We start from the raw sequence: 17635 nt of genomic DNA, 5'->3' as shown, positions 1-17635 counted from the left end.
ATATAGGATGGACTTTTCGTACCGGTTGGAGCCACCAACCGGTACTAAAGTTCTGTTTTGGCCAGCCGAAGCGGCGGGAAGCACCCACCCTTTAGTACCGGGTCGTGGCACCAACCGGTACTAAAGAACCACCCTTTAGTACCGGTTGGTGCCACGACCCGGTACTAAAGGGGGTGCACTGGCGCAGTGCGGTGCGGCAAGTTTAGTCCCACCTCGCTAGCCGAGGGGCTACCGCACTGGTTTATAAGCCCCAGTGCGGTAGCTCTCTCGAGCTCCTCTCCTAAGCAGGCCTACTGGGCCTACCTGTTCTCTTCTGCCTAGTGGGCCTACTGGGCCTTTGCGGGCCTGCATCCTGGCCCAACAAAAGGTTGGGTTCCTAGTCGTATGCAGGCCGCTTTGGCCAGTAGGCGGGCTTTTTTATTTTCTTAATTTTTTTTCTCTTTATTTATTTTTGTTTTATTTATTTTTGAGTTGTTTTTTTTGCTTTATTTAGAGTTTATTTGTGAATATTTTTGCTTTAGGTACAAAAAATTACAAACTTTCTGTTAGTGTCGGTAGTTTTCAAATTTGAATAGTTTAAATTTTGAATTATTTGAAATTTGTGTGAATCACTAGTTTTGTGAATAACTTAACTTTGAAAAAAGATTTTTCAGTGATTATTTTTTCTTATATTTAATATTAGCATGTTTTATCATTATGTTCAATTTGGTAATGCTTAGGTTATTTAAAAAATGAAATGCCTTTGTAACAGTTGGGTTTTCATCGGAAACCCTGATACTACGAAAGAGATTGTCCATTTTGTACGCGCAGTGCATCCAGTTTTTGCCGTAACCCGCTCTACTTTTGTTTGCACATAAAATTTCTTCGCGTTTCAAATGCCAAAACACATAACTACCCTAACTATTACAGAGATTCCCTCCTGGGTGTGAAACACAGAAGAAAGTGATGATAGTGAAGCCGATCAAATCCCAGATCTTTGGGTGTGAAACTTTTTCTTCGCGTGTGTCCCTTTGCACCGTAGCCACGGAAAATCTTCATCATTTAACTGGATGCTCGGGTCAATATTCACTGTGAATGGAGGAATTTCATCAAACTTTTCATAATCTTCTGACATGTCTGTCTTGTCATCCACTCCCACTGTTGGGGATATAACTATTTGTGTAAGCCGCCCAGGAGGGGCCGGGTTACAGAAAGGGGTTACTAGACAGAAGCCCAAGTCCAAGCATGAAGATGGCGTCTCAACAAGGGGCCTATGGCCCACAGGCGACTTAAGGCCCGTTGTAGTAAACCGCCATAATGGCATGACTTGTATCATAAGGTAGACTTGATTAGTCATCGAGCCGGACATCGTTTATAAGCCGGCCGGGACTCTGTAGGCCAGAGGGCGTCAACCCGTGTATATAAGGGGACGACCCGCTAGCGGCTTAGGGCGAGAAACAACCTTTCGAGAACCGGGCATAGCGTATCTCGCTCACTGGTCATCGAAACCTCAAGCAATACCAACCCAACTAGACGTAGGCTTTACCTTCACCGTAAGGGGCCGAACTAGTATAAAACCTCTCGTGTCCTTTGTCCCGATTAACCCCTTCAAGCTTCCTAGTTGCGATGGCTCCACGACTAAGTCCTTGCAAGAGGACAGCTGTCGTGACAATTCCACGACAGTTGGTGCCCACCGTGGGGCCAGTGCACGGTGGATTTGAGTTCTTGAAGGGCAGCTTTGAAGGGCTCAAGGGATACGCAGTGGGCCGGATGACCAAGAGTCATCGCAGCAAGATCTACATTGACAACGAAGGCTGGGGTCCCGAGGCCGACTCAATTGAGTACGGGTACCGGGTCCCCTTTGGCGGAATCCACGTCTTCATCGGCCGGATTGGTGAGCCGGGCCCAGAGCCGGACAGCTGCACCGACCTCATTGAGACGGCTCAGCGTGCGAGACCCTCCCAGATTCAACCTGTTATGAAGCATGCCTTTGTGGGCTATGTTCATGGAGAGGCACTTTCTGAAGGATCTAAAGATGGCGAAGAGACGGCCGTCCCATCAGATGATGACGTCCTCCGGCTCAACAGATTCTCTGTATCAGGTCCAAGAAGGCATGCTAGGGGGCTGTTCTGACGACTCTAGCGTTCCAGATTGCTTTGAGCCGTCAAGCTGGGCGGGACTCTTCATGGCTGGTACCCAACCTGGCCAAAACTCGACGGCTGCGACAGCAATGACGTCCAGGTCAGGAGCGGCCGGGGCAGGAGGCACCGCGCGCCCACCGGCTCAGGTGCTGATAGATCTTATGGACAAGTTGACGGCCCTGTTAACCCCCACGGTTATTCCTGCAAATCTAGATGAGCATAACACAGAGGTGGCAAAGGTACGTGAGGAGATAGCCCTGGCCAAGGAGGCCTTGGCGGCTGAGGACATCAGGCTAGCTGCGGAGCAGGCGGCTTTGGATGCACGGGCGCAGCGACTCCAGTCAGAGGCTTTCCAGCTTAATATGAATCTGAATGCGTCCAATGAGGTGATGAGAAGGAGACATCAGAAGACCCAGTCCCGTCTGCCTCTGGTTTATGATCCTCGGAATCTTTTCACGACACCCGGAGCTGGTCCTAGCAATCCGCCTGAAGCCAATCAATTTATGACAGCCGGAGCAGGAGGGCCGGTTCAGCCTCGAGAGACGACACCTCTTCACGGGAGCATGGCCCCGCCCCGATATATACCGACACCTCCGGGACACTTTTCCAACCCCATGGAGAACCTGATAGCAGCATCGGTGCGTCTGGCGGCTCTTCCAGTGGATGGTGATGACCCGACGGCGATGGAAACCCGGAGGGTTAGGGATCTTCTTCAGACGGCCTTGGCACAACAAGAGACCTATTCTTACAGCAAGGACAGGATTCATTCCACTCCTCAGCCTTGGATAGCACCTCGTCCAAACCGGAGTCCAAGTTACAGCTGGCACATGGAGTCAGAAGCTTTATCAAGCAATGCCCAGCGTCGCAACCAACCCGGCGGCTATAACCCGGTGCAGGATAGATTGCGTCAGGAGGATGAACGGGCGGCTCAATTAGCGGCTCAGCAGACGGCATATGATGGTCTCCCAGAGTATCCAATGACTTCTATTGGAGCAGGGGTGGCCACTAGAACCGGTGGTGTCCCTTGTCTGGTGCCGGCTCTGCGAGATGTGCGTCTACCCAAGGATTTCAAGGGTCCTCGAAAGGTGCCGAATTACACGGACGACTTACAGCCGGGGGCATGGATTGAAAGCTACGAGATGGCCATGGAGTTATTGGAAGTCGGCGACGCGGCAATGGCTAAGTATTTCACCATGATGTTAGATGGAACGGCCCGGTCTTGGTTGAAAATTTTGCCTCCTAATTCCATCAGTTCATGGGCCGAGTTAAAGGCCCGGTTTATCCAGAACTTTAAAGATACTTGCAAGCAATCTATGTCCATTGTGCACTTGACCAACTGTAAGCAGGAGGAGGGTGAGTCCACAACTCATTCGGTGCGCCGGGTCAATGAAATAATACATTTATCTGATAAGATGGATGCCGGCTCTGCGGTACTTATGCTCCATCAGAATTGTCGTTTTGTGCCGCTGAAGCAGAAGTTGGGGCGCCTTAAGCGTGATTGCAATGACATGGGTACGCTGATGGCGGCTTTGGTTAAATATGCCGATTCTGATACTACTGATGATCCTGTGTCTGAGGAGGAAAAGACAGGGAAGGGAAAGAAGAACGGCAACGGAAAGGGTCAGCAGCAACAGCCGGTAAGTCAAGGTGGCAACAAGCGTAAGCCGGACGGTAACCCGGCGCTTGTGGCCAATGCTAATGCCCAAGGTAATAACAAGAAGCGTAAGGGGAGAGGACCTCCTCGATCTGGTGGCTCAGGTCCATCTCTTGAGCAGCTTCTGAATGAGCCTTGTCCAAGACACGGTACTCGGGAAAATCCTGCCACCCACTTATGGAAGGACTGCGCGATCATGAAAGCTTTCAAGAATTCAAACATCTTTGATGGCAATCACGGATCAGGCGGCGGTTCAGGAGCAGGTGTTTTCCATGGCCCGGGTGGCGGCTCAAGTTCCGGTTTTCAAGGTGGTCAAGGTGGCTATAATCAGCAGCAGTCCGGTCAAGGAGGACAGCAGCAGCAGCAGTCAGGTTATCAGAGCCATCCAAAACAGTTAAACGGTGGGCAATACCATGTGTTTACCACTAACTTGTGTAAACATGACCAGAAGGTTCATAAAAGGGCTGTGAATTCGGTTGAACCGGCGGTTCCCCGTTATCTGAGGTGGTCAGAACAGCCTATCATTTGGAGTAGAGAAGATCAACCCCTCTGGGTTGATAACCCGGGTCAGTTGGCCTTGGTGGTGGCCCCTCAGGTTGGTGGGTATAAATTCACTAAGGTGCTCATGGACGGCGGAAGCAGCATCAATACTCTGTATTATGAGACCGTTCGCCGTATGGGTCTGACTGATAAGGACTTGAGGACGTCTAACACTATTTTTAATGGGGTGGTACCTGGTAAGTCGGCATATCCCGTTGGAAAGATCGAGCTGGAAGTGGCTTTTGGAGACGAATATGATTCCACGGCTGAGAAGCTGACATTTGAGGTAGTCAAAATCAGGAGCCCATATCACGCTCTGTTTGGACGGCCGGCTTATGCCAAGTTTATGGCACGGCCGTGTTATGTTTATCTGCAGCTCAAGATGCCGGGTTACAAGGGCACCATCACTGTGCATGGGAGCTGAAAGGTGGCCTTGGAGTGCGAGGAAGGCGATGCGGCTTATGCTGAATCCGTTTGTGCCGAAGAGGAGCTGAAGTTTTATCAGACTAATGTTGACCCGGCAGATATGACCTCTTTGAAGAAGCCAACCACAGAGCAAGACTCGGCGTTGAAATTTAAGTCGGCCGCCGAGACAAAACTGGTTGACTTCACTTCACTCCAGGCGACTCTTCCAAGCAGTTCAGCATCAGTACCAATTTGGATCCCAAATAGGAAAGCACGCTCATCGAGTTCATCCGTGAGAATCGGGACATCTTTGCATGGAAACCTTCTGACATGCCGGGTGTCCCGAGGGAACTCGCTGAGCACACTCTTAATATTGATCCAAAGTATAAGTCGGTCAGGCAGTTTCCCCGGCGATTTAATGAGGAAAGGCGGAAGGCTATAGGGGAGGAGGTCGCTCGGCTCTTAGCGGCCGGGTTCATCGTGGAAGTTTTTCACCCGGAGTGGTTGGCTAACCCGGTGCTTGTGCTCAAGAAGAATGGCACATGGCGGATGTGTGTGGATTATACGGACTTAAATAAAGCTTGTACGGCTAATCCCTTTGCTCTACCCCGCATTGATCAAATCATCGATGCCATAGTGGGTTGCGAATGGTTGAGTTTTTTGGATGCTTACTCTGGTTATCATTAGATCAAGATGGCAGTTAAGGACCAGGAGAAGACGGCTTTCATTACTCCATTTGGAGCCTTCTGCTATGTGTCTATGCCGTTTGGGCTCAAGAGTGCCCAGGCGACTTATCAGCGGTGTGTGCAGAATTGTCTCCACAATCAGATTGGGCGCAATGTTCATGCTTATGTGGATGACATTGTGGTGAAGTCCAGAGAGAAGGAAACCTTGATCTCCGATTTAAAGGAAACCTTTGATAATCTCTGGGTCTACAAGATGATGCTTAACCCGGACAAGTGTGTATTTGGTGTACCTCCAGGCAAACTTTTGGGATTCCTGGTCTCAAGCAGGGGCATTGAAGCTAACCCGAAGAAGATCAAGGCGATTACCTCTCTGGCTAAACCGACATGCATCAATGATGTTCAGCGATTGGCGGGTCGCGTTGCTGCTTTAAGCTGATTCATAAGCCGGCTAGGGGAGAAGGCTCTACCGCTGTATCAGATGATGAAGAAAACAGACACCTTTGTCTGGAGTGAGGCTGCTGATGCTGCCTTTGAAGATTTAAAGAGACAATTGGATGAGCCACCGGTTCTTGCAGCTCCGATTAATAAAGAGCCATTGTTATTGTATGTTGCTGCTAACTCACGTGCGGTTAGTGTGGCCATCGTGGTGGAGCGTAAGGAGACTGGCAAGGAGCATCCGGTTCAGCGGCCGGTTTATTACATCAGTGAGGTGCTCATAGAGTCCAAGCAAAGGTATCCGCATTGGCAGACACTGGTTTATGGGGTGTTCATGGCGAGACGGAAGCTAAAGCAGTACTTCCTGGGTCATCCTATAACTGTGGTAAGTTTAGCCCCCTTGGGAGACATCATCCAGAATAGGGAAGCCACAGGACAAGTTGCCAAGTGGGCCATCGAGCTTGGGCCTCACGGTTCGAAGTATATGCCGCGCACGGCTATCAAGTCTCAAGCCCTAGTGGACTTTATCAATGATTGGACAGAGTTGCAGGCACCAGAGGAGAAGCCGGATAACACGTATTGGACTATTCACTTCGATGGGTCCAGGCAGTTGGAGGGCTCGGGGGCTGGGGTTCTTTTAACTTCCCCCCGAGGTGACAAATTTTGTTATGTGCTCCGGCTTATGTTTCCCTGTACTAACAATGCGGCTGAATATGAGGCTTTACTCCGGATGGCCAAAGAGATGAATTTGAGCCAGGTAAGATGCTTGGGCGATTCAGACCTCGTCGCTCAACTGGTGTCAGGCACGTGGGATTCTAAGTATCCCCTCATGGCGGCTTATCGTCCTGAAGTTGATGCGGTGGCTGGGCACTTCAATGGTTATCAAGTAGAGCACATTGATCGAAGGAAGAATGAGGCGGCTGATGCTTTAAGCCGGCTCGGGTCTCAGCGTAAGCCGGTGCCGCCTAATACTTTTCTTAACAATTTGCATAACCCTTATGTCAGAGTGCCTACAGAGGAAGAGCTTGCAATGCCAGACCCGGAGGCGCAGCTGGTGGCGGCTCTCCATGCCATCCCTGACTGGACGGTCCCATACTTAGCCTATATGACCCGGGGAGAACTGCCTGAGGACGAGACCTTGGCAAGACAAATTGTCAGGCGGTCCAAATCCATGACGATTGTTCACGGCGAGTTGCATCACCACAGCGTCACTGGGGCGTTTCAGCATTGTGTGTCACCTACAGAGGGTCAGGAGATACTTCGTGAGATTCATGAAGGTGATTGCGGTCATCATGCCGGTTCAAAGTCTCTGGTAGCCAAGGCTTTTCGTCATGGTTTTTATTGGCTGACGGCTCATGCTGATGCGGAGGATCTGGTCAGCAAATGTGACGGATGTCAAAAATTCTCACGACGAGCTCATGTGCCGGCTCAAGAATTGAGGATGATTCCAATTACTTGGCCGTTTGCAATCTGGGGGTTTGATATGGTTGGACCTTTCAAAAGGTCTAAAGATAAGAAGACACACCTGTTGGTGGCAGTGGATAAATACACCAAGTGGGTTGAAGCAGAGCCGGTCAGTAAGTGTGATGCAGCCACGGCGGTTCAGTTTATCAAAAAGGTGATCTTTCGTTTTGGTTTTCCGCACATTATTATAACTGATAATGGCACTAATCTCTCCAAGGGTGCCATGGAAGAGTTCTGTCAACAAGAGCACATCCGTCTTGATGTTTTGGCTGTTGCTCACCCCCAGTCTAATGGTCAGGCAGAAAGAGCTAATCAAGAGATATTGAAAGGTATCAAACCCCGGCTCTTAGTTCCTTTACAGCAAACTCCGGGTTGTTGGGTGGAGGAGTTACCCTCTGTGCTGTGGAGCATCAACACAACGCCTAACAGGTCTACTGGTTATACACCTTTCTTCATGGTGTACGAAGCAGAGGCGGTTCTGCCAAGTGACATCCAGCATGATTCACCACGAGTGGCGGCTTACATTGAGGCTGATAATGAAAAAGATCATCGGGATGCACTTGATTTGTTGGATGAAGAGCGAGACTTGGCAATAGCCCGCTCGGCGATTTACTAGCAAGACCTGCGCCGTTATCACAGCCGCCGGGTTAGAAGCAGAGCTTTCCAGGAAGGCGATTTAGTGCTCCGGCTCATCCAGGACCAATCTGATATGCACAAGTTGTCCCCTCCTTGGGAAGGACCTTTTGTGGTCAGCAAGAATCTCAACAACGGGTCATATTACCTCATTGATATTCGAGAGCACAAAGACTCACGTAAGTCGACGAGGAGACCCGCCGGCCGTGGAACATAGCGCATCTCCAGCCCTACTATACTTAAGCCACCGGCTTTCAGAGTATATTTGTTTTTCCTTTTTAGCAATGTATATATTATATAAAGCAATAAAGCAGGACCTCTTTCCTTTCCATCCTACAAGGTTTATGTGTCTTCCTTACCAGGTGGTGGAAACGACTAACAGGGAGCGGATCATATCTGAATCCGGTTTTCCCTTTGGTCCGGCTTATGATCATATCTGAATCAAGCCATGGTCACTTGGGGGCTTCCTATTCAAACATAGGTCGTATTCTAACCAAAGAGAACATAGTTGTCAATACCCACTTGATCGGCATACTACCAAACCCACTTGGGGGCTTCTTGATCACATTTGAATCATAGCTTAACCCCTTTGGGTATGACGTGGATCGTATTCGAATCAGCGTCATTAAATAACTCTCAGGATCACTTGGGTGCTTCCTGTTCAAACATAGGTCGTATTCGAACCAAAGAGAGCATAGCTGTCGATACCCACTTGATCGGCATCGCCAAAGCCATTGGGGGCTATATGATCGTATCTGAATCTTAGCTTAACCCCTTTGGAACGGTTCTACTGATCGTATTCGAATCAGAGGCCTTTGAAAATTAAGTTTACCTTACTCTATAAGAGTGAATAATATTAAGGGCCAGGTAAACGTTATATGTGCCAATTTTCAGAAGTTAAGTATAATTGTCTGTTTTTTGGAACAGGTAAGCCGGTAATGTACGCCTTAAACCGGCTGATACTTATGATGTTTTGGTTCACACTCCGGGTTAATATTATTTTATGTGACCCCGGATGTGGTGAGATGCCAAAGGAATTTTTTGTTTTAATGCACAGGGTAAAGCAAAAAACTTTTGGATGTTAAGAAGCAACTCAAGTAAGCCGGCAGGGTGCAATAATAAGTGGCTTGAGACATTGTTAAGCACCACAAACATGCGCGAAGGCATGACAGAGTTAAGAAGTGTTTCTACCCTATTACAAGACTCCCCGAGTCCGAATAATGAGGTATTATTTTTTCACAGACTTAGTGCCAGGCGGGTTACTCCTTTGGTGGACTTGACGACTCCGGGTTATCCTTCTCCGCCTCTTCGTCTGCTGCTTTGTCCTGGAAGGTTGACGAGATCCAGTCAATGCCGCTTAAGGCTTCAAATTCAGCTTCATCATCTATTAAACTGGCCGGGTCAACTCAGGAGCAAAGGTATGCTTATGATTTGGAGGGATCAGGCTGACATCATCATAATGAGGAGTTGGAATCCTCCGGTTGTCATGGTCGTAACCCGACTGGTACTTTGTAAGATCAATATCGTTGCCGATGATGGTGGCCACAGGACGTATGACTCTCACACAGGTGGTGAAGTCTGATTGACTGAATGCAGAGCCGTCCTCCTTTAAGCTGGGGTATCCAAGAGCAACATCGCTTAAGTCTAGCTCTGGAGCCAATGCTTTGGCCCGGCTTAAGGCGGCTATGGCCCCGGCTCTACCAGATGCTCGCCTTAACTCTAGAATCCGTTGAGGTAACACGGCAAGCCGCTTGAGTACATCCTGCATGAGATCAGGAGTATCATTTGATAAAGCCACAACGGCCAAAGCACGTTGTGACCCGGTGTACAGCTGTTCCACTAGAGTGTACACCGCCTTAAGCTTGATCAGCATATTCTGCTTCAAGTTGGTACTCCTGGGACCTGCGTTTATGCATATAAGATTAAGCCGGAGATCATATCTGAAATAGTTATCAAATGAATCATGGTGATGTTCAAAAGTTACACATAGTCACTTACCAAAAATTGCTGAGACCATTTGGGATATCTGGTTTTTTAAGCCGGACAATTCGGCAGTTGCTTCAGCAAGAGCTGCTTCTGCTGTCTCGGCCCGGGTCACAAGTGAAGATTTTTCATCCGCCCAGGCCTGCTTCTCCGCGTCAAAATCCTTCTTCAATTTTTCTTGCTCAGAGATGCTGAAGGCGAATTTGGAGTCGGCTTTTTGAATCTCAAGCTCTTGGGCCGCCAACCGGGTCTTCAGATCAGCAAACTGCAATTCAAAGTGACTGGTGGAGACCTGCAACACGCCGGGTTATGGTAAGGTATTATTAAAGTCTCAAGCACTTTACAAGTAAAGACCCTTGACACTTGGGGGCTAATGTATGCTGAAGAAAAATTTACTTTATAATGTCAGATTATGCATATTAAAGTCTCAAGTACTTTACAAGTAAAAATACTTGACACTTGGGGGCTAATGTGTATCCCTTCTTTAAAAAGTTGCTATATTACAGTCGGGTTCAATATGCATTCTTGTAAACCGGGTGAGCTAACAGTAAGCCGGTATCTAAGTCTACGACATATTTACATATAAGCAGTAGACTTGGGGGTTGGTACAGTAAGTAAGATTCAGGAGAAATGATATAAGTTATACCTCAGATTTATGCTGTATCTGTTTCACCATGTCAATTTCCAGGTCGCGGCTGTTATGCACTTGATTCAGATAGCCTGAGACTATATCGCCAATGCTTAAGTGGGTATAATCAGCGATGTCCTCTTTGGTCTTCCGGCTTTTGACAAGTTCTTCCTTAGCGGTGCACCTGGCAAGAACAGTAGGCCGCCCCAGCTCAACATACTGGTTTTTCAAGTATTCAACTTCTGGTTCAGCCGTCCGGACCGGGATAGGAATTTCCGGTTTATCGGAGTTATCGACAGTGTTTTCTTGAGGCGGGTCGGAAGATGGTGTCGGAATTTCGTGGGCCGGCTCAGGAAGAGGCTGATGAGTAGAAGCATCAGGGGTAGTGGTTCTGGTTTCCGGCTCCGTTGCTACCGGGTCTTCAATCGGCTTATTCTTCTTGTCTCTCTTACTGGGCTTCGCCTGCAGACTGTGAATAAAACAAAGAGATGAGTACAAAATATGAGTAAGGCAAAGCATGAGGATAACAAAGGTATGTTACCTAGGGGAAGTCTTGAAAGCCGACATGTTGGATTGCATAGACTCGCCAGAAGAAGGAGAGGTATCCTGATAATTGGAGTCAGATGAATTGAGAGGCTGGCGAATTAAACCCGCCAAAGGATAAACAGAACGCAAAGTGGAGATGACCTCAGTTCGATGCTTCCTGCTTACGTCAGGTAAGCCGGAAGAAAGCTCTACATCCTTGCTTGTCCGGGTTTGCCTCCGGTTCTCAAGCTGTTGTTGCTTCAAAAGAAATTGAGGATCTTGATAAGCTAAGGAATGTGAAAATCTTATTTTTCGGGTCACCCGCCGGGTTTTGTGCTTTGGAAAAGGCTCTGAGTCGGAGGAAATTATAGTTACCTCTTCGCCATGAGCTTGGCTGTTTCCAGTGTCTTCCTGAAAGGCGGAAATATCAATAAAACAGTAACAAAGGAGTTAAAGAGAATAAGAGATTACCTCTTCCTCATCTGAAGAAGAGTCATCCAATTTGTGTAATTTAGAGGCGTTGGGTTTCTTCTTCTTTGAAGTCCCTGTCTTGGCGTTTTTCCTTTCATTTTTCTTGGCTGCTCTGGCTTGTTGGGCGGCCTCGTGGTCATATTTGACTTTCCAGAAATCATCGCTGGCCTGTGAGAAAGATAAGGAATTATAAGTATAAGGAGGTAAACATATTAAGAGTATTTATTAAAGATTCGTAACTTACTGCAGGGGCCGGGTTCTTTTTGCAGAAGGGAAGTAACCCGAAGGTATTGTTGATAACAGTACCCTCCTTCAGCAATGACTGGTTTGTAGCATCTGCTACGTCATCTAGTAAGTCATCAGAACTGTGGCGCATTGGGTCGTTCTGGTCACCTGTATAAGTGCACATTAAGCTGGAGCGGCGGCTTAATGGGAGTATACGCCAAGTAACCCAGACCCGGACCAAGTCGATGCCGTTTAAGCCATTTCCCAGATGGGCTTTAATCTTCTTGATGGTGGGGTTGAGCGGCAGACGTTCAACAGCGGACAGTTTATCCGCCAGCGGGTGGTTAGACTCAAGTCGCAGGGCGCGAAAGCCGGGCAGAGGCGGCTCATCAGCTGGGGAAGTATCCTGACAATAGAACCATGACTGGTTCCAATATTTGGGGTGACTCGGAAGCTCAGCATAAGGAAACAGACAGTCTCTCCGTCGCTGGATCGAGATACCACCAAGTTCAAGACTCGGACCGTTGGTGCGCTCATTCTGCCGGTTCAAGTAGAACAGTTCTCTGAATAAGAGCAGGCTTGGTTCCTCTCCCAGGTACACCTCACAGAATACTTGGAAATTGCAAAGATTGGACACGGAATTGGGTCCAATGTCTTGAGGCCTAAGGTTAAAGAAATATAAAACTTCTCTGAAGAACTTTGAGCCGGGAGGGGCAAATCCCCGGCTCATGTGATCCGTGAAAACTATTACTTCCCCTTCTTTGGGTTGAGGCTTCTCTTCAGATGGGTCAGGGACACGATAAGACATGACTTCCATCTTTGGCAAATGACCAGATTTCACAAATTCAGCCAGTTTGCTTTTGGTGACAGTGGATGGGACCCAGTTGCAGGTTACAGGAGCTTTGGTCGACTTAGGCTCCATGACAACAGATTGGCCTATTGCAAAATAAGAAGTTCCCGCTTAAATTTTAACCCGGAAGAACATATTCAAATTGCTGAAGGTAGCGGCTTAAAGGGGCCTAATGACATAAGGATAATTGGGCAACACTATTTAAGCCGCCTCAAGCCTTAGCAACAGTTCAAAAGTTTTAAAGACCTGAGAAGGTGCCAAGGTTTACAGATCAAGCGGGATGCGTTTAAACCGTATATTTGGACAGTTATGTTGAAGGCATTTAACATAAGAAGTGTTCCGGGTGATAAAAACAGGTTTCATAAGTTACAACGATTATTTTGGATCAAATGGTCGTCCTGAAAAGAAAAATTGCTAGACCTAAAACGAGTGCAGAGAAGTTCATACGCTCGAAAGAAGCTTGTGAACAAAGGAAAAGGGATCTGTTTGCATATAAAATGGGGGTGAAACAGTTACCGCGGCAGTTCTATACCATCTAACGATCGGAAAAGGGCGTTGGGGGTGAGATCTATCAAGGGTTCGTAGCAGGCGGCGATGAACACCGACGAGCTCGACGAAAACTATGATACAGATCTAAGAGAGGAAAGGAAAGGGACTTACAGGTCTGGAGGTGCTGCGGAGGTTCACCGGCGTGTTTCTGGACCGATTCAGGTTGATGCGGCCGCCTGGGTCGGAGAAGACGAGAAGCTTGACGGCGGCGGTGGCGGAGCTCGAGAGGAGGCAAGAGGAAGGAGATGACTAGAAGGGGGGAAAATGAAACCCAGGTCGTGCCTATTCATAAGGAGAGCATAACTGAGACGGTGCGGGAAACGAGGAGATAAGAATTACTATCCAGCGGCCCCGACGCCTCGATTCTCGGAACAGGCAATAAAGACAAAGATCCATTGAGCCGATTCGGTGGGATAAAAGGAAAGATGACGTCATGACGGGTTAACACGGATCCAAAGAATGACGTCACGCCGGGTTAAAGAAAGTCTTTTTGCGCAGTCCGAAGACTGAAGATTTATGTTTTAAGTTATTTTAAGATTGACATGAATAGGTTCAAATCAATCTGGGGCCTAATGTTGGGGATATAACTATTTATGTAAGCCGCCCAGGAGGGGCCGGGTTACACAAAGAGGTTACCAGACAGAAGCCCAAGTCCAAGCATGAATATGGCGTCTCAACAAGGGGCCTAAGGCCCATAGGCAACTTAAGGCCCGTTGTAGTAAACCGCCATAATGGCATGACTTGTATCATAAGGTAGACTTGATTAGTCACCGAGCCGGACATCGTTTATAAGCCGGCCGGGACTCTGTAGGCCGGAGGGTGTCAACCCGTGTATATAAGGGGACGACCCGCTAGTGGCTTAGGGCAAGAAACAACCTTTCGAGAACCGGGCATAGCGTATCTCGCTCCCTGGTCATCGAAACCTCAAGCAATACCAACCCAACTAGACGTAGGCTTTACCTTCACCGTAAGGGGCCGAACTAGTATAAAACCTCTCGTGTTCTTTGTCCCGATTAACCCCTTCAAGCTTCCTAGTTGCGATGGCTCCACAACTAAGTCCTTGCAAGAGGACATCTGCCGTGACAATTCCATGACACCCACGATGTTTCTTTTTCCTGAAAGAACTATGTGGCGCTTTGGCTCTTCGTATGATCCATTCGCTTCCTTATCTTTTCTTTTTCTCGGCCTGGTAGACATGTCTTTCACATAAAAAACCTGCGCCACATCATTGGCTAGGACGAATGGTTCGTCTGCATACGCAAGATTGTTGAGATCCACTGTTGTCATTCTGTACTGCGGGTCTTCCGTTACCCCGCCTCGTGTCATATTGACCCATTTGCACCGAAACAAAGGGACCTTCAAATCACCTCCATAGTTAAGTTCCCATATGTCCACTATGTAACCATAATATGTTTCCTTTCCCGTGTTGGTTGTTGCATCAAAGCAGACACCACTGTTTTGGTTGGTGCTCTTCTTATCTTGGGCGATCGTGTAAAATGTATTCCCATTTATCTGGTACCCTTTGAAAGTCATTATATTCGAAGATGGTAACTGGGACAGCGAGTACAGGTCATTTTGAATATCGTCATCATTCAGGGCACGTTTCTGCAACCAACCGGCGAAAGTCCTCGTTTGTTCGCGTGTAATCCAGTCGTCAGACTTCTCCGGACGAAGCCACCAAGGCGGAATTATGTAGAACTGTGTAGTGTGCTTCAGTGAGAGAATGCCCGTCCATACATATTATTTGATGCCCTCCTAGCGTGCCTTTTCCTTCCAGTCTGCCCTTATGCCGCGATTCAGGAACACCAATCGGCCTAAGGGCAGGAATAAAGTCAATACAAAACTCAATGACCTCCTCATTTTCATGGCCCTTCGAGATGCTTCCTTCTGGCCTAGCACGGTTATGAACATATTTCTTCAAGACTCCCATGAACCTCTCAAAGGGGAACATATTGTGTAGAAATACAGGACCCAAAACGTTAATCTCTTTGCAAAGGTGAACTAGGACGTGCGTCATGATGTTGAAGAAGGATGGTGGTAACACCAACTCGAAACTGACAAGACATTGCACTAAATCATTCTGTAACCTTGGTATGATTTCTGGATCGATTACCTTCTGAGAGATTGCATTGAAGAATGCACATAGCATCACAATGGCTAATCGAATGTTTTCCGGTAGAAGCCCCGTCAATGCAACCGGAAGGAGTTGCGTCATAATCACATGGCAGTCATGAGACTTTAGGTTCTGGAACTTTTTCTCTGCCATATTTATTATTCCCTTTATATTCGATGAGAAGCCAGATGGTACCTTCATGCTGAGTAGGCATTCGAAGAAGATTTCCTTCTCTTCTTTGGTAAGAGCGTAGCTGGCTTGACCCTGATGTATGCCGTCTTTTCTGTGCATATGTTGCTAGTCCTCCCGTGCCTCTGGTGTATCTTTTGTCTTCCCATACACGCCCAAAAAGCCAAGCAGGGTCACGCAAAGATTCTTCGTCACGTGCATCACGTCGATGGCGGAGCGGACCTCTAGGTCTTTCCAGTATGGTAGGTCCCAAAATATAGATTTCTTCTTCCACATGGGTGCACGTCCGTCAGCGTCCTTCGGAACAGGTTGTCCGCCAGGACCCTTTCCAAAGATTACCTTCAAATCCTTGACCATATCATGTACATCAGCACCAGTACGGTGGCGAGGCTTCGTCCGATGATCTGCCTCACCTTTGAAATGCTTGCCTTTCTTTCTTATGGGATGCCTTGTCGGAAGAAATCGACGATGTCCCAGGTACACATTCTTCCTACAACTATCCAAATATATACTGTCAGTATCATCCAAACAGTGCGTGCATCCACGGTATCCCTTGTTTGTCTGTCCTGAAAGGTTACTGAGAGCAGGCCAATCATTAATGGTCACGAACAGCAACGCCTTTAGGTCAAATTCTTCCTGTCTGTGCTCATCCCACGCACGTACACCTGTTCCATTCCACAGCTGTAATTGTTCTTCAACTAATGGCCTTAGGTACACATCAATGTCGTTGTCGGGTTGCTTAGGGCCTTGGATGAGCACTGGCATCATAATGAACTTCCGCTTCATGCACAACCAAGGAGGAAGGTTATACAAACATAGAGTCACAGGCCATGTGCTATGGTTGCTGCTCTGCTCCCCAAAAGGATTAATGCCATCTGCGCTTAGACCAAACCATACGTTCCTTGGGTCACCTGTAAACTCCTCCCAGTACTTTCTCTCGTTTTTTCTCTACTGCGAACCGTCAGCGGGTACTCTCAACTTTCCATCTTTCTTACGGTCTTCTGCGTGCCACCGCATCGCCTTCGCATGCTCTTTGTTTTGGAACAAATGTTTCAACCATGGTATTATAGGAGCATACCACATCACCTTGGCAGGAATCTTCTTCCTGGGGCGCTCGCCCTCGACATCACTAGGGTCATCGCGACTGATCTTATAACGCAATGCACCGCATACCGGGCAAGCGTTCAAATCCTCGTACTCACCGTGGTAGAGGATGCAGTCATTAGGGCATGCATGTATCTTCTGCACCTCTAACCCTAGAGGGCAGACATCCTTCTTTGCTTCATACATACTCTCGAGCAATTCGTTGTCCTTTGGAAGCATATTCTTTATCATTACCAGCAACTTTCCAAATCCCTTGTCCGATACACCATTCTCTGCCTTCCATTGCAGCAATTCAAGTGTGGTGCCTAACTTTTTTTGTCAGCTTCGTAATTCGGGTACAACAATTTCTTGTGATCCTCTAACATGCGCTGCAACTTCGTCCTCTCCAGATCACTTGCGAAGTTTCTCTTTGCATCAGCAATGGCCCGACCTAGATCATCAGCGAGCTCATCTAATGCCTCTTCTTCAGCTTCTTCCCGCATTGCCGGCTCAGCTTCTTCCCCCATTGTTGTATCATCGTATTCAGGGAACCCATGGCCAGGATAGCCGTCGTCGTCCTCTTCTTCTTCATTTTCTTCCATCATAACCCCTATTTCTCCGTGCTTGGTCCAAACATTATAGTGGGGCATGAAACCGGACTCAAATAGGTGGACGTGAATGGTTCTTGACGTAGAGTAATTGTGACCATTCTTACAGCCAGCACATGGACAAGGCATAAAACCATCCGCCCGCTTGTTTGCCTCAGCGGCAAGCAGAAAAGTATGCACGCCATTAATGAACTCGGGAGAGCATCGGTCATCATACATCCATTGTCGGCTCATCTTCATTACACAACACCGAATAGACCAAATTAATACAAGTTCATACATAAAGTTCATACATAAAGTTCATACATAAAGTTCATATACAACACTTAATTAAATGCAACATACAAATAACTCTCTGGCTAGAGAATTTAAATGCAACAACAAATGCGATCAACATCACAACTAAGGTAACAATTGATCCAACAACATAATGATACCAAGCCACACTATCAATGGCATATTTTCTAATCTTTC

Source organism: Triticum dicoccoides, chromosome 4A, assembly GCF_002162155.2.
Source record: "Triticum dicoccoides isolate Atlit2015 ecotype Zavitan chromosome 4A, WEW_v2.0, whole genome shotgun sequence".
NCBI lineage: Eukaryota > Viridiplantae > Streptophyta > Magnoliopsida > Poales > Poaceae > Triticum > Triticum dicoccoides.
The sequence above is the reverse complement of the archived record's forward strand: the minus strand, read 5'-3'. Positions refer to the sequence as shown.